Genomic DNA, 24,203 nt, shown 5'->3' with positions numbered 1-24,203 from the left:
AGGTGTATATCTGCTGATTCTGCCGACGCGTCTTATATCGCACAGGCTATGTAATTTACCTTTGCCGTCGCGTCGTATGATGCCAAGGCTCCCTGTTTTCTGCACTTCCGATTATGCATTTACTTACGCCGTTGCGTCGAACGATGCCAAGGCTCCTGCTTTCTGCAATGTCTTTACTTACGCCGTCGCGTCGAACGATGCCAAGGCTTCTGCTTTGTTATATATGTAGAATATTTCATTCAGTTACACACCCTGAACAATAGTATATGCATTTCTTTACGCCGCCGCTGTATAAAGCACAGGCTTCTGCTTATACTACATATATAGCGCATAAATGAGCGTTCAAATGGAGATCAAACTCCAAATCGCCCATGCGATTCCTTGACCGCTCCTCGTTCAAGATTCTGCTTGACGAATGAAGCCCCTATTGGAAAGGCTTCGGTTTTTAGCAAAATGCTCTTTACGTAATGACTAAGTCAATTTCGTATGGCCTGGCTATGGCCAAGGGTTCCTGCAACCTTGATGGATGCAAAGTACGCACAACGGTGCGCATCCATTTCCCGAATTAAGCGTGGCGATTTCCTACCAAAGAGGGGAGATGCCGCTGAAATGGATAAAAGAAACGCACGCTTTCTCCGTAAAAGAGAGGAAGTGCTGCTGAAATTTCTGAAGAAGCTATGAATAGCTCAGAAAGAACGTAGCAGGATACTCTGACATATAGCAGAGTGCTACCCAGTTCATGGTTTGCCCTCTACAACGTAGAAGGGTTCGTCGCACCACTGCCGGTAGAGCAGGGGAGGTGCTGACGAAATGGTTGGCAGAAGAGCTGCCAGAACCAATGGAACGGCATAATGATGTCCGTTGATGGAACGATGCCAGATCGGCTCGTATCCTTGTGCCTGCAAGGGCACCTTGCTCGTAAGGGCCGCTGAGCCGGAGTAGAGGTTGCGCCTTGGCTAGGTTTGGACTCGTTGCGTAAAAATACGCCGAGTAGCCGATCTATTTAGATCGAGTCATATGCATGCTCATTGAGAACGGTTACACAACCAGACTCGTAAGGGCCGAAGAGCCAGAGTGTGTTGTTTCCACCCAAAGAGGTGTGATGCTCGTGGTGGCCGAAGTGCCAAAGAGCGGTGTTCTGCATGCATATGAATAAGACTTAAGGTCGCACATACCCCGCGGTTGAAGATCGTGTTAGGGGTACCCCCTCAGTAATGACTGTGTTGGGGAAGAATGAATGGGGTCGGGTACATACTCCCGTAGTGCTGAAAGCACGGGCTGCCTAAATGGCATGCAGATTCTGTCCAAGTAATTGTAAGACTGGCAGACCCCTTCAGGAATTATGCTCACTGTGGAATGACAGTGATGGTACAGCCTTGAGTGACATGTATTTTACTTTGGACCTGATAGAGTCCACGATGGCCTCAGTCACTCATGGGTTTTGGGGTCGTGGTTATCCTTAAGATCTAAGGATTGAACCCAACTACTACAAGTAGAGGATGCATCCGAATATGGGCCTAGTAGGATTCTCCCAGTTGAAACACACTGCCCTACTATGGATAGGGTCAACAGGCCTCTGAGGTATCTAAAATACATAGAATAATCAACCCCCAGAACATCGCGTTGATGCCCGGACAATAGCTCTACCTGCGTACCAAAGGCGGGAGCGGTTAATTATCAAACAATGCATTAGTTCTAGGTACAGCGATGCTTTGAATGTATGAGTGGATGACGTGTTGAGTCAGTCCTGCATAACCTTTGTGAAGGTGTCATGTTCGGTATACTACTGGACCGACTGGGCAAAGACCCGTGTTGTATTCGCACGACTAAGCGAAGCTCGAGGAGTTGTCCTTAGATGCGTGGGATACGGATGTGCCAAGTATGAAGACTTGAGCTAGACATCACTTTGAGACCCGAAAGAGGTCATGGCTAAGTCGTGGAGACTTATGCGGCTATTCAAATCACAGCTATTGAAAAGGCTTGCTCTAAGTCATGAAGACTCGAGCGGATGTTCAACTCATAGCCCTGAGGAGGCTCCTGCGATATACGCTAAGTCTTGGAGGCTTGAGCGTCGTTATTGCGCATTGCGACCCTGAGTGGTCATTATCGTGCTTGAGTTGAATGATTACATGATTGCATGCTTACCAGACCATCAGTGGTTCTGACCCCGTTTTATGGGGATTTCAGGTGTTGTACCTGCGTGGCGATATGCGGAGCAAGGCGGCATCGAGTCCAGGGTTTCTCTAGACAGAGTTGTATTGCTTCCTTTTTATTGAACCTACACTGCTCTCCTAAGCAGTAGTGTTGTAATAAACATATGTTTTCGATAAAATGGAACACTTTGGTGGTCAATGAGTTGCTTGGCCACATACCTGCAACGTGCTCGGAGTTTTCTAAAACTGACGACTCATTATCGTCTGATTCCGCTGCTAAAAGCTTTTCTAAGTTCCGCTGCAAAAAAAAAAAAAAAAAAAAAAGAAATTCATGAAAATTTTAACTTAGCTATGTTTTGGAAATCCGGGGCGTTACAGAATTGGTATCAGAGCATGAGTCTGAAAAACCTGGTTCAAGATCCGTCATGGTACCGATATCGCACTGTAAGTATATGTTTTTATACTTTTGTTCTGATCTGGGTGCATCTTTGTATAGATGGCAACTCATGACTCGCGTGGATATTGCTATCGCTGCAAGGTCATGCACGATGAGTGGATATGCCCGTATGAAGTCCAAGACTGCCAATATTGTGGCGAAGAAGGGCATTCCGCCAACGAATGCCAAAGGAAATATACCGCCGATATGGGTCGGCGGGCTTCAAAGGGTCTCAGGGATGAGACTTCGCGTGTCAGTGGACCGCATCACTCTAGTGTTGGGAGCAACCATACCCCAACATCTTTTGATGAATTACCAAGGCTGAGGGATTTTGATTTGAACTTCCCTGCGGAGGTCTATCACTCGCCAAGCTACCATCCGGCATCACATACGCCGAGCTTAAATGGCAGGAACAAAAGAGGGGATTCTTTCTGTTCGCCAATCATTATTCCAGACTCCCAGAGTCTTGATCTTGCTGACTGGGAAAGTGGACTGGAGTCTCTCATATATCCCCAGTATTCGCTTGCTAGTGCGGAAGTGCCGCCCAAGCCAAAACTAGTAGTGCCTGCACCAAGGCCATGTGGCAATAGATGGACCTTTTGGAGTTCGTCTTCATCAAAGAAATCCAAGTCTTAAAGAGACTGGTGATGTTTTGGAGTCAATAGACTCATGTATATAGTTTCTCAACGCCTAAAGTCTGCCAGTGCGGCATGACGTTTTGTTTAAGGCGATGCTTGTGTAAATGTGATGTATATTAAGTAAATAAAGCTTTTACTTCCTCATATACATCGAGAAACTAAAAACAAGTGCTTGTGTGTGCATAGATAAATGGCTCCTACGACGAGGAGAACCATACCAAGCGAGGAGTCTCATACGCAAGGATTCCTGTTGGAGACACTCAACAACCTGGTTACCGCCATCCGTGAAACGAGGCCAGAACCAGTCGCACCACGAAACGAGCACCTGGGAGGAGTGACTTATGAGAAGTTCCTCAAGCTTGACCCGCCAGTTTTCATTGGCAGAGCCGATCCTGAGCTCGCGGAGAGTTGGATCGAAGAGACAGAACGTGCCTTCTCAGTACTGGGAGTACCAGAAGAGAAGAAGACCAACTTTGGCACGTATCGATTAAAAGATAATGCACGGAAGTGGTGGGATACCACTAAACTTATCCAGTTCTCACAAGTCGAAGTCATTCCTTGGACTGACTTTCGGAGGACTTTTATGGATAACTACTTCCCGTTGCATTCCAGAAACAAGAAAAAGATGGAGTTTCTGGAGTTGGAACAGGGCGGTATGAGTCTAATGGACTATACCACCAAATTTCAGAATCTAGAGCGCTACTGCTCTCGATTGTTCGAAATAGACCAAGAAAGGGCCGACAAATATGTGAATGGTCTGCGCGAAGGGCTGCGATCTCGAGTGATAACAAGCATGCCTTCGACTTTTCAGGCTGCGGTAGCAGCAGCTTCAAAAATCCAAGAGGACTGGGCACGATCTAAAGTGATCGTAGCAAAGAAGCCCATAGTGAATGGTGGGAATCGTAAAAGGACGTTCCCAAGTGGCCAGGGTTCACGACAACCCTTTCAAAAGAAGAAGTTTCAAGGAGGGAACAACACTCAGCAAGTCGTGAGGCCAAGACAGAACCCAACTCCGAATGGTCAGCAGTCCAACTTCAGCTGCCCAAGGTGTCGTATGAACCACCCCGGAAAGCCATGTCCTCGTGACATTGGTGGGTGCTTGTATTGTAGCAAGATGGGCCACTTTATAAGGGATTGCGCCAAGAAGGCTGCAGATGAACAGAGGGGTAATGCCGGATCTGCCGGATCCTCTCGACCAGCACCACAACGTTCTCAGTTTCCACGACCTCCACCTAGAATAGAACAAAGGCCTGCTGCAGGTCGTGTATATGCTGTAACGACTGAACAAGTCGAAAATGGTGACCTGATTGAAGGCACCGTACCTGTTAATGGACATGCAGCTTACGTCTTGTTTGATTGTGGTGCTACTCATACGTTTATCTCTGACGATTTCACCGAACAACTCCACGCTTCGGTGCAACCGATTGATAAAATGATCGAAGTATATAACCCGTTGGGTTCACGCACCAAATGTATCCGGTGTGTGAAAAATTTGGATATTGAGATAGCAGGTCAACACTTGCCTACCGACGCCATCCTGATCGATATGATACAGTACGATGTCATTCTGGGAATGAATTGGTTGGCTCAGAATAATGCCAAGATTCTGTGCCGCGAGGGCAGAGTGATTCTATCTCGACCCGGATTGCCTAAGATGGAGTACCGGTTATCCAAACCAGTTCCACAGAAAAGGCTCATATCAGCACTTAAGGTACAAAAATACCTTAGGAAGGGTTGTGTGGCCTTCCTGTTGAGTCTCTCGGTGGAAAAATCCAATGACCAACCCCTTGAGAGTTTGGAAGTAGTGCGGGAGTTTCCCGATGTGTTTCCTGAGGAATTGCCAGGACTTCCGCCACTTCGTGAGGTTGAATTTGAAATTCAATCCTTACCTGGAACAGCGCCGATATCCAAAGCCCCGTATCGAATGGCGCCAGCTGAACTCAGTGAGTTGAAGTGTCAGTTGGAAGAACTGATGGAACAAGGGTTCATCCATCCTAGTGTGTCACCGTGGGGAGCCCCGGTACTGTTTGTAAAGAAGAAGGATGGATCCCTTCGGTTATGCATCGATTATCGGATGCTTAACCAGGCAACTGTTAAAAATAAGTACCCGTTGCCTCGGATTGAGGACTTATTCGATCAACTCAGAACAGCGAGGGTGTTCTCCAAGATCGACCTCAGGTCTGGGTACCATCAGCGCAGAGTAAAGGAAGAGGATATACCCAAGACTGCCTTCAGAACGAGATACGACCATTATGAGTTCGTAGTAATGCCCTTCGGACTCACTAATGCGCCTGCTGCCTTTATGGATCTAATGAACCGGATATTCAGACCATATTTGGATAGCTTTGTCATCGTCTTTATTGATGACATTCTCGTATATTCTGAGAACAAGGAACAACACGTGGAGCACTTGAAAATCGTCTTGAAAACCCTTCAAGATAACCAACTCTATGCTAAGTTTTCAAAATGTGAATTCTGGCTAGATAAAGTGATGTTCCTTGGTCATGTGATCTCGAAAGATGGAATCGCAGTAGATCCTGCGAAGGTGGAAGCTGTGATGGACTGGAAGCAGCCAGAAAATATCACTGAGGTTCGTAGCTTCCTTGGACTTGCCGGATATTATCGGAAGTTCATACAAGACTTCTCCCGAATCGCCGTACCGATGACGAAATTACTTAAAAAGGGAGTCAAGTTTGAATGGACTGACCAGTGTAAGGAGTGCTTTGAGGTTCTCAAACAGAGGCTTACCACTGCCCCTGTCCTTACCTTACCTTCTGGTCAGGGAGGCTTCGTGGCATATACCGATGCCTCAGGAACAGGTCTGGGTTGTGTGTTGATGCAGCATGGCAAAGTAATCGCCTATGCATCACGACAGTTGAGGGTCCATGAGAAAAACTATCCAACCCACGACTTGGAGCTTGCCGCGGTAGTGTTCGCGCTTAAAATCTGGCGACACTACCTGTATGGAGAGAAATTTGAGGTCATGTCGGACCATAAAAGCCTAAAATACCTCTTTTCTCAAAAAGAACTCAATATGCGGCAACGGCGATGGCTGGAATTCCTCAAAGACTGAATTCACGCTTTCCTATCACCCTGGGAAGGCGAATGTTGTAGCAGATGCCCTTAGTCGCAAGACTGTTGGCACTCTGGCCAGCCTAACCGGACAATGGAAGTTGATGGAGGATTTCGTCAAGTGGAAGCCATTTTTGGCTGATTCAGGTAGAATCCAAATGTCATGTTTGACGATCCACATTGAGTTCCTCGATCGCATCGTAGCCGAACAGTTCAAGGATCCCCAGTACTTGGAATTAAAAGCTCGTGCTGAAAAAGATGATACTTTCTTCCATTTGAAAGAAGATGGAGGAATATGGATGGAAGAAAGGATTTGGGTTCCAAATAACCCTGAGCTAAGACAGGAAGTACTCCAGGAGGCCCATAGTAGCAAATATACTATCCACCCTGGGGGTACGAAGATGTTCCGAGATTTGCAGAGAAAGTACTGGTGGAAGGGTATGAAGCGTGATGTGGCTACGTTTGTCTCGAAGTGTTTGATCTGCCAGCAAGTTAAGATCGAACATCAGCGCCCTGGTGGAAAGATGCAACGGATCGAGATTCCAGAATGGAAATGGGAAGGCATTACGATGGATTTCATCGTTGGATTGCCTCGATCCAAGAGACAACATGACTCAATATGGGTGATCGTGGACAGACTCCATACTCAACTGAACGATTGGCGGAGATCTACATTCGGGAAATCGTTAGACTCCATGGAGTGCCGATTTCGATCATATCTGATCGTGACCCGAAGTTCACCTCTCACTTTTGGGAGCAGCTTCAGAGAGCCCTGGGGACGAAACTCAAGTTCAGTACAGCATTCCATCCCCAAACAGATGGGCAATCAGAACGAACCATACAGACTCTTGAAGATATGCTCAGAGCCTGTATGCTGGAATGGAAAGGTGATTGGGATTCCCACCTAGCGTTGGCTGAATTTGCTTATAATAATAGCCACCACGCTAGCATTGGGATGGCGCCGTATGAAGCCTTGTATGGACGACCCTGTAGATCACCGATCCATTGGGGTGAAGTGGGTGAGCGAACCTTGGACTCGCCCATTGTGTTGCAGCATTATACTAAGCAAGTCCACATGATCAGAAAGAAGCTACTGACTGCTCAGAGTCGACAGAAGAGCTACGCCGATCAGCGGCGTAGGGAACTCACTTTTGCGGTTGGAGATAAGGTTTTTATCAAGGTCTCTCCAACCAAGAGTGTGTTTCGTTTTGGAAAGAAGGGGAAGCTCAGCCCCAGATTCGTTGGTCCCTTCGAAGTTTTGAGCCGGATCGGAGAGACTGCCTACCGAGTAGCATTGCCACCACAATACGCGCAAATACATGATGTATTTCACGTATCAATGCTTAGAAAGTACGTTCATGATCCTTCTCACGTTATTCAACATGAAGACATTGACATCCGAGAAGATATGACGGTAGAAGAAAGGCCAGTGGAGATCATGGACCGACGGGAGCAAGTGCTAAGAACGAAGGTCATTCCACTTGTTAAAGTGAGGTGGCAGCATCATGGAATCGATGATTGCACTTGGGAGCCCGAATCGGATATGCGGGATAAATATCCTGAACTCTTCACCTTGTACTCTTAGCTGAATTTCGCGGACGAAATTCCTTTAAGGGGGTAATGATGTAAGACCCGCAATTTTTCAGAAAATATCTGAATAAAATTCATGAGGCATTTACCGGTAAAAATAGCATTTCTTCTCAGAATGCGAAACGAATCAATTCCTGCGAGCCAGTTATACTTAGGATATTCGTCGAATTGCGAATATATGCTCAAATACTCGGGAAGCCATAACTTCCTAACTAAACGAAATCAATAGATTCGTACGAGCCAACTTTCTTAGTTACGTCAATACGAAGAAAATGGCGTACTCAGAATTTTTCGGAAAAAATCGCCGGAAACCCAAAATTCTTGCGGGACCCACGGAAATATTGGTGGGACCCACAGAAATATTCCTCAGAAAATATCTGGTGGGATCCACAAAAATATCCCATGGAATATCCAAGTGGGCCCCACACCAAGGAACCTCTTGGAATTAAAAAGAAGCCAAGGGGGTAGTATGGGCATGGAAAAACCCAAGAGGAGGTGGGCTTGGGCTATAAATAGCCCTCCCCACTCTCTCTCTTCTCATAAAAATCGACCCCCCCTCTCTCTCTTGCCTTCTCTCTCTCTCCTAAACCTCCCCTACCTAGCCTAGCCCACCTGAGCCCACCTGACCTGGTCTGAGCCTGCCTGACTTAGCCTGAGCCTGCCTGACCTGGTCCTAACCCACCTGACCTGGGTCTGAACCCACTTGACCTGGTCCAAACCCAGTTGACTTGACTTGAACCTAGTTGGGTTTAAAGTCAAAGTCCTTTTTGGTCCAGATTCCGGTTTGGATTTTTGAACCCAGACTTAGCCTACTTGAGCTGAGTTCGAACCTGCTGAACCCAGTTGACTTGGATCGAACCCTGTTTGGTTCAAACCACTTAGGTTGAGTAGCTTGACCTACTCTACCTCTTTCCCAACTAAGTCAACTTCATCTGACTTAGTCTGACCTCTCGAAGGAAGGCTCGAAGCCAAAGAAGCAACCCGGAGCCGTTTCTTCCACGATTTGAAGTAAGTTCGCTTCGTTGATCCATCTCTCTCAAGTATTTGACTGTTTGTATATAGAATATACTTTCTGAAGTAGTATCTTGCTTTAGTTCTTGATTGAGCCCTTTTTGGACACTTCGGTGTTCACCCGCTCGTCTCGTAACTATCGTCGGATATATCTATGTTCAAACACGCAATATATGCGTTCTTCAAAATGGTATCTCGCTTTAGTTCTTGGTTGAGCCCTTTAGGACACTTCGGTGTTCACCCGCTCGCCTCGTAACTATCGTTGGATGCGGATCTAGGTGTATATCTGCTGATTCTGTCGACGCGTCTTATATCGCACAGGCTATATAATTTACCTTTGCCGTCGCGTCGTATGATGCCAAGGCTCCCTGTTTTCTGCACTTCCGATTATGCATTTACTTACGCCGTCGCGTCGAACGATGCCAAGGCTCCTGCTTTCTGCAATGTCTTTACTTACGCCGTCGCGTCGAACGATGCCAAGGCTTCTGCTTTGTTATATATGTAGAATATTTCGTTCAGTTACACACCCTGAACAATAGTATATGCATTTCTTTACGCCGCCGCTGTATAAAGCACAGGCTTCTGCTTATACTACATATATAGCGCATAAATGAGCGTTCAAATGGAGATCAAACTCCAAATCGCCCATGCGATTCCTTGACCGCTCCTCGTTCAAGATTCTGCTTGACGAATGAAGCCCCTATTGGAAAGGCTTCGGTTTTTAGCAAAATGCTCTTTACGTAATGACTAAGTCAATTTCGTATGGCCTGGCTATGGCCAAGGGTTCCTGCAACCTTGATGGATGCAAAGTACGCACAACGGTGCACATCCATTTCCCGAATTAAGCGTGGCGATTTCCTACCAAAGAGGGGAGATGCCGCTGAAATGGATAAAAGAAACGCACGCTTTCTCCGTAAAAGAGAGGAAGTGCTGCTGAAATTTCTGAAGAAGCTATGAATAGCTCAGAAAGAACGTAGCAGGATACTCTGACATATAGCAGAGTGCTACCCAGTTCATGGTTTGCCCTCTACAACGTAGAAGGGTTCGTCGCACCACTGCCGGTAGAGCAGGGGAGGTGCTGACGAAATGGTTGGCAGAAGAGCTGCCGGAACCAATGGAACGGCATAATGATGTCCGTTGATGGAACGATGCCAGATCGGCTCGTATCCTCGTGCCTGCAAGGGCACCTTGCTCGTAAGGGCCGCTGAGCCGGAGTAGAGGTTGCGCCTTGGCTAGGTTTGGACTCGTTGCGTAAAAATACGCCGAGTAGCCGATCTATTTAGATCGAGTCATATGCATGCTCATTGAGAACGGTTACACAACCAGACTCGTAAGGGCCGAAGAGCCAGAGTGTGTTGTTTCCACCCAAAGAGGTGTGATGCTCGTGGTGGCCGAAGTGCCAAAGAGCGGTGTTCTGCATGCATATGAATAAGACTTAAGGTCGCACATACCCCGCGGTTGAAGATCGTGTTAGGGGTACCCCCTCAGTAATGACTGTGTTGGGGAAGAATGAATGGGGTCGGGTACATACTCCCGTAGTGCTGAAAGCACGGGCTGCCTAAATGGCATGCAGATTCTGTCCAAGTAATTGTAAGACTGGCAGACCCCTTCAGGAATTATGCTCACTGTGGAATGACAGTGATGGTACAGCCTTGAGTGACATGTATTTTACTTTGGACCTGATAGAGTCCACGATGGCCTCAGTCACTCATGGGTTTTGGGGTCGTGGTTATCCTTAAGATCTAAGGATTGAACCCAACTACTGCAAGTAGAGGATGCATCCGAATATGGGCCTAGTAGGATTCTCCCAGTTGAAACACACTGCCCTACTATGGATAGGGTCAACAGGCCTCTGGGGTATCTAAAATACATAGAATAATCAACCCCCAGAACGTCGCGTTGATGCCCGGACAATAGCTCTACCTGCGTACCAAAGGCGGGAGCGGTTAATTATCAAACAATGCATTAGTTCTAGGTACAGCGATGCTTTGAATGTATGAGTGGATGACGTGTTGAGTCAGTCCTGCATAACCTTTGTGAAGGTGTCATGTTCGGTATACTATTGGACCGACTGGGCAAAGACCCGTGTTGTATTCGCACGACTAAGCGAAGCTCGAGGAGTTGTCCTTAGATGCGTGGGATACGGATGTGCCAAGTATGAAGACTTGAGCTAGACATCACTTTGAGACCCGAAAGAGGTTATGGCTAAGTCGTGGAGACTTATGCGGCTATTCAAATCACAGCTATTGAAAAGGCTTGCTCTAAGTCATGGAGACTCGAGCGGATGTTCAACTCATAGCCCTGAGGAGGCTCCTGCGATATACGCTAAGTCTTGGAGGCTTGAGCGTCGTTATTGCGCATTGCGACCCTGAATGGTCATTTTCGTGCTTGAGTTGAATGATTACATGATTGCATGCTTACCAGACCATCAGTGGTTCTGACCCCGTTTTATGGGGATTTCAGGTGTTGTACCTGCGTGGCGATATGCGGAGCAAGGCGGCATCGAGTCCAGGGTTTCTCTAGACAGAGTTGTATTGCTTCCTTTTTATTGAACCTACACTGCTCTCCTAAGCAGTAGTGTTGTAATAAACATATGTTTTCGATAAAATGGAACACTTTGGTGGTCAATGAGTTGCTTGGCCACATACCTGCAACGTGCTCGGAGTTTTCTAAAACTGACGACTCATTATCGTCTGATTCCGCTGCTAAAAGCTTTTCTAAGTTCCGCTGCAAAGAAAAAAAAAAAAAAAAGAAATTCATGAAAATTTTAACTTAGCTTTGTTTTGGAAATCCGGGGCGTTACAACTTACATCTAAGTTCCATCTACTAAGGATTGTGGAATTATCCAAACAACCTAACGCATGCTTCTTCTTTTTTTCTCTTTTGAGCTCATTTTTACGCTTTTGTTCATTTGCTTAGTTTTTCAAAAATAGAACTGTGCATATTCATATTTATGATTCAAAATAAATTCTAACATGTATCTATCATCATTTCTTCGAAATGCGCATAAACAACCATAATTTTTAGATCCATGTCAGAAAAAAATTTCGTGGGGCTTAAAAATCCTCTAAAAATATCAGATTTGAAATAACATTCATATAAGTTCAAACTCTTTCTTTAAAAATCTACTTTTTATGAGAAATGTGTAAACATGTGCAAGAACGTAAACAGAAATATCAAGGTGTGCAAACTACACCCTCCCCCATGCTTGAATGACACTGTCCCAGTGACACTCCCCCATGCTTATATAAAACTACGTGAATACACATGAGAGGAAATAAATGAGGGAAAAGAGTAGAATAACCTGACATGAATTAAAAATACACGTTCTATGAATATAATGAATGCAATGTATACATGACAAAACATAAAACTCATGAATGAAACAAAAAGAACATGAAAAACTCATGAAGAAAACTAAAAAGTAAAAACAAAATAAAATCTATAAATTCTAAGCAAATCTAATAATATACAAGATATGGGTTGCCTCCCATAAAGCGCTAAGTTTCACGTCGCCAGCCAGACGGATCCCTGGAAAAACCTTCATTGTCCATAAGATCAATGGACATGAAGTCAGGTTCAATCAGGCTCTCTATGAAAAGTAGTGTCATCTGTGACACTGCGCACTGTGTTCTCATCCTGTCTACCTCTAAATGGCTCAAAGTGCCCGATCCAATTCAAATCACCTATTTGATTCTCAAGTAATTCTAGGTGATCCTCTTCTAGTGATTCCTTATCCTCCTCATGAGGTGGATCACTCAATAACCAAGCATATTCTGCTTCTACAAGGTCTTGAATGACATCAACCTCGAAAGAAGCCTCCTCAACAGCAGGCCCCATAGCAGCATGAAAAATGTTTAGCCGCATCTTCCTATTTCCGAATGACACATCCATCGCACCAATGCGGCAATTAATGCACGCATTGGCGGTAGCTAGAAAGAGGCGGCCGAGAATAATAGGGGTCTGTTATGGGCTATCAACTCCCTCCATGTCTAATATCACGAAATCGACAGGGAAATAACAATCCTCCACCTTGACTAAAACATCTTCAAGTATCCCTCTTGGGACCTTGATAGATCTATCTGCAAGCTGAAGAGTCATAGGTGTAGGTTTCATCTCTTTCAATCCAAATTGGTCATAAAAGAAACCCAGCAAGATGTTAACACTTGCCCCAAGGTCGAGCAATGCACGCCCAACAGTGATGCTTCCTATGACACATGAGATGATAGGAGTCCTTGGGTCCTTTAGCTTAGGTGGGGTTTGATGTTGCAATACTGCGCTCACCTGCCCAGTTAAATAAATCTTTTTCTGCACATGGGACATCGACTTTCTTTTTTGCGTACAAAGTTCTTTGAGAAACTTTGCATATGTAGGGACCTGTTGGATGACATCTAGTAAGGGGAGGTTTATCTGAACATGCTTGAATATCTCAAGCATCTCTTGTATGTTCACTCCGGACTTACCTAATGCTCTTGGCCTTTCTAACGCCTCAGAAAAGGGGGCTTTGGGAATGTAGGATGGTGAAGGCTCAGATGGAAGAACCTTCTCGCTTTCCTGAGGTAAAACATTAGGGACAGACTGCTTCTTACTTATCTTCTCTCTTTCTTCTGCAGCCTCCCTCGCTTGGTACTGCTTCCCACTTCTAAGGGTTACTGCTTGAGCTTGCTCATTATTTGCATCGGTCATATGCAAGCTACGCATGGGTTCCTTTCCCTTAGGGTTGACAATAGGCTCGCTAGGCAATGTCCCCTCACTTCGCCTGCCTTCTATCCTATGCAGGTGCAGCCCTCTCGAACCGTGAGGCTATCGCATGGTGCATCGAATTCTCGCTCAATGTCTCAAAAAGTGACCACGCTTCATCCTCACTTTTGAGCATAAATGTGCCCCCACATGCGGCATCGACCATCTGACGGTTCTTCTCAGTAAGACCGTCATAAAAATATTGCACCAGTTGCCAACGAGGCACCTGGTGGTGGGGACACTTGCGGAGAAGATCTTTCAATCTCTCCCAAGACTCATGAAATTGTTTTCCCTCAATTTGGGAAAAACTGGTTATCGCTTTACGAAACTAGTTCGTTTTACCAATTGGGAAATATTTCTTTAAAAATTCTCTTTGCATATGTTCCCATGTGGTAATTCGAACAGTATCTAATGATTTTAACCAACTCTTCGCTTTGTCCTTCAGAGAGAAGGGGAACAGGGTCAACCTCATCGCGTCATCTCCAAAGTTGTTGATTCGTACTGTCGAGCAAATCTTTAGAAATTCGTTGAGATGACGATATGGGTCTTCATTACTAAGGCCATAAAATGAAGGTAGCATCTGGATCACACTGGCCTTTATCTCAAAATGGTTTGCTCCTACATCAGGTCTTGTGATGCAGGAGGCGGGAGTGTAAGTGTTGGGCATGAAATACTCCATCAGAGGATGAGTAATCTGCTGATTCTCAGCCATGGTTGCAGATCTCTGGGCTCCTAATAAGGGACTCGGGGTCCTCAATCGGCTCTACCAGCTCAGGGTCAAGTGAGCGTCGCCCTTGCATACACCTCGTAGTAGACCGGTGTAGCTCACGTCCTAACTTTGGGTTTTCTACCTAATTAACGCACTAAGCGGTCAAACCACGCAAACCACAAAGCGAGTAAACTAAAAACATCAAAAACTAAACAATCACCATGCAAGTACACATAACAAAGATTATGCAAAAGAAATATAAAATCTACGTGTACGGTACCAATCGTACACAGTCACCTCTAAGGGGATCCTAGTAGGTAGGTTGTGCAGAAAAGTAAGCTAGTCTCTACGATATGCACATACGTGGTTCTAAACCTAAATGCAAACAAACACTAGGCAATAAAGTGAATACTAATATTACGCTGTTCCCCGGCAACGGCGCCAAAAATTTGATGTCTTCTTTTAAATCATTGTAATTTTGCAAAGATTTTTATATGTAAAACATGTGAAAACCAGACATCAAATAATAAAAATCGGTTCTCACTAGTGGATGAGACCGGGTCGAACTCAGGGAACAGGAATATTTTGTATTCAAACACACAAATCTAAACTAATATGTATTGCCGAATTATTAAAATGTAAAATGTTCAAGACAAGTAAAAACAACTAACTATTACAACAAATGAATACCCTTTGCAGAGGGCGTAAAGTGCGATATTTACAAACCCAATTAAATTTCTAATTCTAAACTTAAAAGTAAAAATCTTCTACTCTTTTGCTTCCCCGTGTCACATAATCACTTCCGCTCCAATCCCTTGCAATCCTGCACAAGTCAAACGAAACACGAGCAGTACACGAAAGAAAAACAAAAACTAACTAACTAAATGTTAATACTAAAATGACAATTCATTAAGAAATTTTAAGACTAATTGTAATATCAAAAACTAACAATATTTTTTTAACTAAGTAATACTAACTGCTAATTAACTAAGTAATCTAATTACAACTAACAGCTAACTTAATCACTATTATTTAATCAAAACACTTAGTAAAAATCAGTGAGACTCAGTAATTCAAACAATGAAGTTCAATCAGTGAATTTTAACATCCCATATATGACACCATTACCAAACTGTAATAAACTTCAGATTTTCAAATTTAATCAAAATCCACTTAATATTCAACAAAACTCAAATCTGATATAGTTAATATCAGTATAATTTTACTGAGAACAGTAAAAAGAATGACTGAGATTGCATATCGATCCAATTGTTCACATGCCGAATTTAGATTTCCAATGGATATCAATTTGCTTTGGAAACAATCAGTGCTGGAAGACCTGTAAATCACGATTAGCCTAGAGGAATCCCGATTCCTCTTGAACTCATAGCTGAAACTCTCGAAGTCACAACTTACACAGGTGGAATCAGTTGGAAATCAAATGTTACAGCTATTGGAGATCAATAAAACACAACACTCAATTGAATTTCAAAAATTGATCACTTAGTAAAAATCAATTAGCCACCGAAAAATCAAAAAACTGAATCACAATTCAGTCACCAGAAAAACAGTAAAACTGATTAAAAAATCAGTATCTCTCTGGTTAACGCAGGGGATTCTGGCAACATCTAAATCCGATCCATAGCTCTGATTGCAGGCAACTGAACATTATACAGGGGATTCCGGCAGCATCTACAGCAGATCCATAGTTACGATTGCAGTCAACTCTCTTTCAAGAAGATTTAAAAAATGATCACTGGAAAAATTATCACCGAAAAAAACACACAGAAATCGATCCAGATGATCGATCAAAATTTTTAAAGCACAATATTGGAATCCAGCGACAGGTTTTTAAATCAAAGACACTATGGATTTAAGAATGTAAATTGGAATTTAGAATCAACATTCATCTAACTACAGCATCAATTACAAAAATAAAAAATCAGAAAAAAAAAACAATTTAGAAACAGAAATGATCGAGTTTAAATTTTTTCTTTCTTTCTGTTTTGATTTCTTTTTTTTTAGTTTTTTTTTACACAACAATACAACCTGAATTCATTAAGGAACCAGAAGAAGAAGAAGAAGAAGAAAAAAAAAAAGTTGCAGAAACACTTACCGTGACTTGAGAGGGGTTAGAAGAGAGTTGATCCCCTCCCGTACACCATCGCCGGATTGAAGAGACCTCCACCTGAAAAGAGAAGAGAGAAATAGGGAGAAGGGGAAGAAGAAGGTAAGAATGAGGTGGAGGGGAAGGATTAGGAAAGAGGGAGAGATGCACAGGAGAGAGAGACGATTTTGATTTTCCCTCTTTTGGGTTTTTAAAGATGTGCAAACCGGTTTGAACCGGTTTGTTTTATTTTTTTCAAAAATAAAAAAAAATGGTTAAAGACTTTTTATTTACTAAAAACCTCAAAACTAACTAAACTACTCTAATATAAAGATTACTTCTAAAAAATATTTACAATCAACCTCATTTCAATTTATTTTTAAAACTAACTATATTCTCAACTCTAATTTTTATTTTATTTTTAGAAACTCACAATGACAAACATTAAAATATTCATTAAATTGCAAAAAAACACTAATTTCCAAGCATTTTTTTATTTTTAATTCAATTTAGCTCATTCACTCAAAACCAACATAACATTGGGTTTTAAATCATTTTTTATGAAATCATGCATATTTTTGATATGAAATAACCCTAAATTTCTCATCTTCCCCACCTTGTGCTAACTCTACTTTGCAGGAAGTGCATGAAGAATTGCCATTTTCTTTCCTAGAATTAAAGACCCTTGTAATTTTAAATTCAAGTTGTAATAGCTAGACTATGATGCAAATTTTACATTTCTTGCACTAGATTAGAATGTATGAGCAGATACATCTTCTAGAATTGATTGTTTCATACCATCTTTTTTCTTTCAAAATTTCACGAATGGTAAAACACGAATGGCACGTGCACCATTCTAATAAGAGGTGATTAAATCCTAAGTTGATGATTTACATCAATGGCCATAGTCAGGATGTGAACAAAACATAGAATTTTCATCTTTTATGGAATAACACTGGATCCACACTGGATCCTTCTTCAAAAGTCATCATATTTTTTTTAAATATTTTTTTCTTTTATTAGGGTTTAACTTAAAATTAACTCAATACATATATCAATGACCATAGTCAGGGTATATTGAGAGTTAATTTCATTTTAAACTCTATAAAAGCACAAAAATATGTTTTGTTCTTCACCTGAATTTAAATATAGATTACTATATAATACATTCAATGACCATAGTCAAGGATGTATTATATTTTCAATCTTATTTCAATTCATGTAAAGAATGAAATATGATTTTCAAAATCCAATTTCAAAATTCTTTAAAATTCATTCATCATTTAGGATAGAATTGCATCATATTTTCAAAATTCTTTTTCATAAATCCAAGTCATTCTTTTCTCAGATCAAATCCTATTCATAAATTCAAATTCAACTCTATTTCTCAAAAGTATTCAAGAATCCAATTTCAAAGGTCCCATTTGACTTTGAAACTTCAGAATCATCTTGTATTTCAAATTCCAAATTCTATCTCAAATTCAAAGTCCAATTTGACTTTGAAATTCCAAAATCATTTTTGTATTCAAACTTTAAATTTCTAAATTTAAATTCAAAATTCAATTTCAAAGTTCAAACTTTGAAATTTCTGATTCATCTTCTGGTTCCAAATTCAAAATTCAAAGTCTAAATTGACTTTGAAATTCATTTGTATATTCAAAATTCAAATTCTAAATTTCATTTTTTAAGTTCAATTCAAACTTGGAAGGTCTTGATTCATCTTCTGAATTTAACAACTCCAAATCCATTTTAGGATCCAAGATTCAACATCCATATTGGATCTCAGACTTCAGATCCAATTCCACTTTTAGGATCCAGAATCCAATTTTACCTTGGATCTCAGACTTCAGATCCAAAATCCATCTTGGGATCCAGAGTCCAATTCTACTTTGGATCTCAGACTTCAGATCCACTCCATTCTAGGATCCATATCCCAGTTCTATTTTTGGATCTCAAACCCTAGATCCAATTCCATTTTAGGGTCCAGAGTCCAACTCCACATTGGATCTCAGGTTTCAGATCCAAATCCATATTAGAATCCAGAACTCAATTCTATTTTGGATCTCAGATTTCATCCAACTTTACATTGGATCTTAGACTTCAGATCCAAATTCCACTTTAGGATCCAGAACTCAAACTTCCATCTTGGATCTCAGACTTCAGATCCAAATCCATTTTATGGTCCAGAATCAAATTCTACTTTGGATCTCAGACTTCAGATCCAAAATCCATTCTAGGATCCAGAACCCAACTCAACATTTGGATCTCAGACTTCAGATCCAATTCTATTTTAGGATCCAGAACTCAATTTTACTTTGGATCTCAGACTTCAGATCCAAAATCCATCTTAGGATCCAGAATTCAATTCCATTTCCAATTTTAGATTTCAAATCCAATTCCATCTACAGATCACATCTGAATTTCTTAAATTCATCTCTATTTTTTTAAAATACCATCTGGATTTCTCAGATCCATTCTAAATTTCCAACTTCAAAATCTAAATTCAATTCCATCTCAGGTATTCATTTCCTTTCCTAAATTCAAGTTCAAATTCAAAGTCCATTTCTGACTTTGAAACTTCATTTTCTTTCATTTCAAAGCTTCAAGTCATTCTTTCTCATTTATTCTTCCAACTCTGATTTACTTCAAAGACTTAGAAATTCTCTGATCTATCTCAAGTTCTAAGTTAGACTCAATCAAGTTCATCTCAGAATACTTGGAAAATTTTCAAAACATCTTTTCAAAAGAGCATACATCTTTGCATTGCACAAGCATGATTCTTTGTGCATCTAGATTTAGGATAAATTCTTAGATAATATTTAGGCAAAGCAAAAGGCATAGATTCGATCCTTGGTTCGATTACCCAGCGCCAGGAACAGTCAAATCTCATACCGACGAGCGAATCCCGTCTCTCCATTTTCCCGCAAATTTTCAAAACGGAGGCGAGTTATTTGCTAAATATTTTCAAATCAAGGTCAAGTGAAACCCCGCAAAAGAGTTCATCTCCTCTTCTCTTTTTTTCTTTTCTCTTCTCTCTTTCTTTTCTTTCTTTTATTTTTCTCCCTTCAAAAAGGAGGAAAATAGAGGTTAGAAAAGGAAAAGAGAAGGAAGAGAGAGAAACCACAAGAGAGGAAAAATTTTGTGACGATCATAGTTTTGGCGACCGTGATGGGACACGTCTTCGTCTGGTTAAATCTATGCCTTTGCTTTGCTTTAATATTTTCTAAGTCTTTATTCTTCTATGTTAGCTTCATTTCCATGCAAACCTTAGAAGCCTAGATTCTATCCTAAGCTGACACCATTGCATATAGGATCTAAGTATGGTTTGGTATGACCATATTGAGGAGATTATTCCATGTTCACATTAGACTTAGGTCTGAAATACAACTCTCCTCAATTTTAGGGATTGAATGCAAACAATGTATGCAAGTGTATGCTTCTTCTCATTTAAATCTATCTCTTTAGGACTTGCATTAGAGCCTTCTGGTTTTATCTGCATGTGATCATGTTTTTGAAAACATCCCTACCTATATTGTCTCGGTCTTCACGTTGCTGGGCTGTCTCTCTGAACCATAGTTCGGGAGAGAGCCTCACAATTGGACCACTTATTTGGGTTCGCGCCCCCCTACCACGTACCTAAGGGCCATAGTCCGAGGTATATCGGTAGGTGCTCAAGGATGTTAGGAAGCCTTTACCTTAGAACCAGAGAGATATCTTATATGCCACGTACTTCGAGCCTCGGCTTGAGTATATTGGCGTACCTTGATTGGAATCAGATGATCTGAACCATAGAGTTAGGGTTAAGGTCCTACAAGCTATTTCAAATATTGCATTTAGAGTCAGCCTTTAGGGAGTGTTGTGTGTGCATCCTTGTTTGTGCAGTCATGATTGTGTAATATTTTCTTGTATTCTCCTGTATATATCAAACCTTCTTCAAAACCCTGGGTGCACTATTCAAAATTTCCCTCTATTTTCAAAAACCCCAGGTGCATATTTTTCCTTTACCTACATTCTTTTCTCTTTTTGTGTCAAAAATTTTCTTAATAGCCATGGAAAGTCTTTTTCCAAGTCCCTTGTTCTTTCCGAAATTTCCATGATTTGTGTATATCCTCTTCTTTCGTTAAAATCTATCTGTAAGTCCTGCATTCGATCTAACTCTCTTCCTCTTTTGCCTCAGTATCATTCCAATGGCGTTTGAATCTCCCGATGCTATCTTTGCCAGGGATCATGTCTTCTATCAAATAAGGGATGGAACCCCGGATCATCGGGTTATCCAGTCTCATTCCTTCTTCCCTCGGTGGTATTATTCCTGGTTCGCCACCTTCTCGCGTATGTTCCCGGACCACTTGGATGATTGTGGATTGGAGATGGCATCGACAGTTGGCAAGCGAACCATCAACGACAGTCTGATTCAAGCTATGGCAGAACGTTGGAATCCACGTACCTGCACATTCTGGTTTCCATGGGGAGAGATGACTCTGCTAATGGACGAGTTCAGCGACATCATGGGATTGCCAGAACCAGTGGGTCAGCCAGACGATCCGGTCGAGCAGCTGTTCTTGATCAATGTCAAAGGGATAGATGCTCGAGAAGCATTGGCCAGAGCTACAGGGAGTAGATCCTGGCCTCTCACGGAGATCAATGGGAGTCAGTTCATCGACCTGTTTGGACTCTATTGCAAGTATGGGGCCTACGAAGAAGTCGATACCTTGTCTCGAACAGCGAAAGAAAGAATCCAGCATGCCATGGTCCTATGCACAGTGGGACTAGTGTTCGTTCAGGATGGTCAGAATTTCATCGATGTCAGAGTCGCCCAACTCTTTCAAAGATGGGGAAGCAAGCAGACCCGTCACCTTTCAGTATCTATGGCAGCTCTAGCCTTTCTCTACAGAGGCTTAGCTCGTTTCGCCCTCGGAGAGACCATCTTGGTGGAAGGATTCACATATGCCTTACAGTCGTGGTTCCTGCGACATGTGTCGTCAAAAGTCAGTACCTTCAGGTTCAACAGCAAGAAGCCGAAGTCCGCCATTCAGTGTCGAGCATTAATCGAAAGTCTGCACCAAGAAGAGATCCTCTAGGACTATTTTGACAGACGAGAATCAGTTCCTCGCTACACTTATGCTCGTAGCAAGCGATACAGATTGCTTGGCCCTTTCTTCTGTGTCGACTATCAGCCAGAGAGGTGTCTTAGACAATTTTCGCAGCGGCAGGTTCGTGTCAACACTCGCTTCCCAACGAGCTGCATGCCAGAGTTCGATTTGCAGTCGGATCAGTGGTCTGGGGCATACCACGTCACCAAATACACTTGGGACTCCTTCATTCCTTTGTCTATGTTTCCTAGTCCTAATGTATCATCGGAATATCGAGAATGGTGGCAAACTGTCTGCCCACCTTCTCTTTGTATTTAAATTTTGTCATCAATAAAAATGCAACTTTTTGTTCTGATAAAAAGCTCTTTATGGCCAAAATTTTAATTTGTTTTATATGGTCACGATCCTCGTGACGACCTCATCCATAGTGATGAGACCTCTTTCTTATATTCTTTTTTCGCGATTATCTCTCATCATGATGGACAACCTCGCCTAGGTCATAAGGCGCATTTTTGTTGCTGCAAAATGGTAACATAATTATTGCAAAATTTGTGATGACCAGATCCCTGGTGATGGGATAACTGGTCTAAATTGTCTATCAAATCCTTCTTTCCTATCTTTTTTCTAAAAGAGTCGCATTTTTTAAAAAAAAAATCCTCCGAGCTCTAACCCTTCCTTTACCTCTATCCAAAATCACTGGCATTGGCAAGATGGTGCAAACCAGAGCAAGAAAGGAAACTGCCCCTCAGCACAGCGACAACAAAGTCAAAGCAGTCAACTCTCCTAAGTCAATCAGGGGGCAGAATCATAATGAAACCGATGACATAGACCCTGCCATGTACAAACTATTCAAAAGAATGATGACCACAATGATGTCAGAATAGGGTGAGGCCAGTCAGAAGGAAGTTGCTACAAAAAGCAAGCCAAAGAAGAAGGTTGTAAAGAAGCCAATCAGAATCATCAGGAAGAAAGTCCAGCCTGACACCACTTCTGAAGAGACAGAGTCAGCTGAAGAGGAATCAGAAGAGGAAGAACAATTTCATCATTAGAATCCTCTGCCTATAAAGACTGCTGCAGAGCCCGAATCAATAAACAAGCCCATTCCGGCTAATGATCCTATGCAAGAGCAGATGAAAGAAATGAATCGAACCATCAAAGATATCCAGGCCAAAAGCAAGGGCAAGCAGACCTACTCTGGTGAAGATTTTTACCATGGCCTAGGTGGGGATGACAATCTGGAAAATCTCCCTCTCAAGTTCCTTAAGTTCGACGGAACAAGCAACCCTAAGGCTCATTTGGCCACTTTCTACGCTGAGTGCGGCCGTTTCAGGAAAGATAATCGGGCATTATTCATTTGCTTTCCTCGTAGCCTAGAGGGTGTAGCAGCCAGGTGGTATGCAGACCACATTAATCCTACCGAACTACGAGAGTTCGATAAAGTTGTTAACTTGTTCATTGAGTGCTTCATGTTCAATGTTGAAGCCTCACCAACCCTCAATCATCTGTACAATCTGAAGCAGAATGAAAATAAGAAAGCCAGTGAATTCATCCACAGGTGGAGAAGCGCCTGTAATAGAATGAAAGTTCCCATCCCGGAGGAGCACGCCCTACAGATTATTTTAAACAACTTTTCCCAACCTCTCAAAAACCTCATTTCTACCTCACCCGCCAAATCATTCATCAAACTAATTGAGAAAGGCGAATGGCTCGAGACTGACTTAGACAATGGTCTGTACGAAGGATATCCTTTTGTCAGAGGGAATCCTGACCAAAAGAAGAAGGCGCACGTCGCCTACTCTGCAGAATTTTTAAATCAGGGCAGTGGCAGTTCTGGCAACAAGAAGAGCAAGAAAAATCGTAACAAGAATGTCGGGCATTTCAGGGCCGAAAGGACAAACTCGACAACTCAAAAAGGAAAATTTGTCAAGCCACAGCCTGTTCAGTCAGCACCGCAGCCAGAAGCGAAACAGTCAGAAAAGCCGAAACACGAGGGTTGGAGTTATGACCGAGAATTCACAGCTCTGGAACAATCCCGCAAAGACATCTTGGAATATATGATGTCTAAGGGAATGATCAAACTCCCCAAGGTGGCAGATCCTCCCGTTGCTATGGAAAATGGACTGACAAGTTTTGCAAGTTCCACCGAACTGTTGGACATGATACCGAGCATTGTTTTGTTATTAAGAACATCATCCAAGACTGCATTGACAAAAATTTATTGATCGAGGATGAGGAAGAACAGCCGGAAATTTTGTCCAAGCCATTTCCCAAGCATTCAGTTTCGGTCATCACAGAACAGACATTTTCTCTTCAGGGCAATATCCAGCCGTGTTCTCGTCAGGATATTCAGGATCAACATCAGGTCCTGGTCCTTCGCCAAGCGCAGGCTTCTGCCAAGAGGGTGGATATTACTGCATTCTCCAGCAACAAGAAACCAGTGAAAGCAGCAGCAGAAATTGCCAAGATAATTCCCAGGATCTCGAAGCGCTTTATCAAGGCGGCTTCAAAGAAAGAAGAGGCTTCCGGGTCAATTTAGAAGCCAATCACCGCTCTATCCCATATTTCCATCCTGGACCTGACCCATGCCTCGCCCGAGCATCAGCAAGTGCTAAAAGATCTTCTCAGAAAAATCAAAGTCAAGCCTAGCACCACTCCGC

The sequence above is a fragment of the Nuphar pumila genome, chromosome 6, assembly GCF_984573655.1.
Source record: "Nuphar pumila chromosome 6, dmNupPumi1.hap1.1, whole genome shotgun sequence".
In the NCBI taxonomy this organism is placed as follows: Eukaryota; Viridiplantae; Streptophyta; class Magnoliopsida; order Nymphaeales; family Nymphaeaceae; genus Nuphar; species Nuphar pumila.
The sequence above is the reverse complement of the archived record's forward strand: the minus strand, read 5'-3'. Positions refer to the sequence as shown.